Source organism: Cryptomeria japonica, chromosome 7 (assembly GCF_030272615.1).
Source record: "Cryptomeria japonica chromosome 7, Sugi_1.0, whole genome shotgun sequence".
In the NCBI taxonomy this organism is placed as follows: domain Eukaryota; kingdom Viridiplantae; phylum Streptophyta; class Pinopsida; order Cupressales; family Cupressaceae; genus Cryptomeria; species Cryptomeria japonica.
Genome location: NC_081411.1, coordinates 93,607,317 through 93,609,904, shown reverse-complemented (window position 1 = coordinate 93,609,904; position 2,588 = coordinate 93,607,317).

Here is a 2,588-nt window from a genome sequence, read left to right as displayed (position 1 = left end):
CAGATTTGAAATTCTCTATTTTTTAAGGGAAACTGACCGAGATTTGTGGGATTATAAATTTTATCCTTGAATTAAATTGAAGTGGTTTCTGCTCAATGAAATTGGTTCACATGTCCAGTCAATATAATGTTTAGGATATAATTTGTCAGATTTATATATATTAAAATACTGAAATCTATAATTTATCTACTATAATGTGAGCATTTGTCTATATTAAAATAAAATATTATTCAATTCTTATTATTTTGTATAAATTAGATTATTTGTTACGATTTAAATAGTTTATTTGATTTTATTAATTACGGATTTCTCACATTGAAGAATTAATATTTAGCTAGCAGTTTGTTGCTCATTTTCTTAATTTTCACTTTTGAATATAAATTCATTATGATGTGTGAGATCATAATATTTAAGTGCCAACATCCTATAGCTCTGATTGCACTTAGGCTACTTTATTTCTATCTTACCAAAGAGGATGGGAGAAAAACCTTACTATATAATAATGTTCTCGTCAAATTTAATGTACGACACGTAGTGAGCTTGTCTATTATTATTTTCGTGGATAGTTATGCTCTTCTACATTCTTTTATTACTTGGATTCTATTGCTGCTATTTTATTTTAAATAATTTTTGGTTTCATATAATGATATTAAGAAAATAATATTTATTTTAACAAGATTATTTTTTTAATGTTTGTGAGAAATCTGCAAAATATCATGTCTTTAATTTATGTATACAACTAATTTTAACTATTATAGTATAAAAAAAAAAAATTATAATAGTTACTATAATTATTGTTATGCTTTAGTTTTTTTTGTAAACTTTTGTTGTGTTGTGCAAAGATTTCTAAACATGTTTAGATTTTTTTATTCCAGTCCAATGTTTACATGGATATTTTCCTAATAGTCAATTATTTTCATTGCATGTAAATGGAAGATGTCATTTTTCGTTATAGAATTTTTAAGTTGAAGTGATCCAATTAACAAAAGAAAAATAAGAATTTTCATGTGATTTAATTTTTAGGAAAAAAATTATTTTTAATAGTTTAAAATAAGCTTTGCTAGTATCAAATCTAGTTGTGCAGTAGGTTAGTAGAGAATTAAATTTCCATCCAGATTTAAAGTAAAATTATGGCAATGAATCATTTTAGAGTCTATTATGTAAAATTTAATACATTTATGTGCATATTTTTTTTCCCTATTTTTATTAATATATGAATTTACATTATTGAAATGATAATGTTTATCTAAATAAATTTGAGGATCTTGTTAAGTGAAGGTCATGTTCTCCTCATTCAAATTTCAAGTAAACCAATTCAATAAAATCTCTCAATGATTAATAAGTTAAAATGAATCAAAGTGTGTTCTTATACATCTTACACTATAATATGAAATGTTTTATATTTTAAGTTGGCATACAATGTTTAGTTTGTGGGATATATCATAGGCTCAATTTGACTTTGAAATTTTAAAAAGATGAGACACTATGAAACAATGACAATATAAGTAGATGATAAATATATAATCAAAATTGATACATAAGAATATGTGAACATAAAAGAAGTCTAAATTCTAAAAATGATTAATTATTGTATATAAAAGATTGTCAGAAAAATACAATACATAAAAATTTTCAATATTATATTTTACCTCTATTTTAATTTAGATATAAACTTTAAAAACTTCTCCCAAAATAATAGTATTTTTCGTAACTGTATAAGCATTGTTGTTTTATTGCAAGGGGCGTGCAGAAATTCTCTGTAAGAAACTTGCTTAAAAAACTACTAAGCTTTATTAAAACTGTATCAATTGGTCATTATATAAGTTGACAGCAATTCGGAGGTTTTCCGGACGAAAATGGCACTAGAAAGAGAATATGAGTATTTCTTTGCGGCAATGATGGGAATGGCGATGGTCATGGCAGCAAAATTTAAATGCATATGATATATTAAATTTCATGAGCTTGTTACCTCCATTTTAACTTACATATTAACTTACAATATTCAAATTAAAATATTGATCAAACTTAAAATAAAATATTTTATATTTCACAAACCAATAAAGATATGAGAACATCCCCTTTACAATTATCTTCTTGTTTTCTATTAATAATTTGTATTTTCTATCTTTTACCCCTTAACTTGATCACCCATCTTTTATCATCATTCTCATTTCTATGGTTACACACTATTCAACACACATAATTTACCATAATGACAACCTCCCCATTTTAATTATTTTGTTTGAATTTCAACTCTCACAGCACATCTTTTGGCAGTATGCCCCACCTTCCAACAATTAAAACACCTCATGGTGAGACATTCATATTCGGATTCCTCAAGCCTTTCCCCCAAAATAGAGGAAAGCTTGATGCTATGTGTAATCAACTTATTGAACTCTATTTCCACACAAATTTTTTCATAAGAAGCTAATTTTCCTCCTACTATGGTGTTGAAGCATTGCAAAAATTCCTCAACCAATCTAAAAACCTCTCATAAACCAAGGTCATCCCTTAAGCACATTATCTCTCTCATATTCCAACTAGAAGACTCCCTATAAAAACCATAACTAGAAGATTGTTTTTTGTTG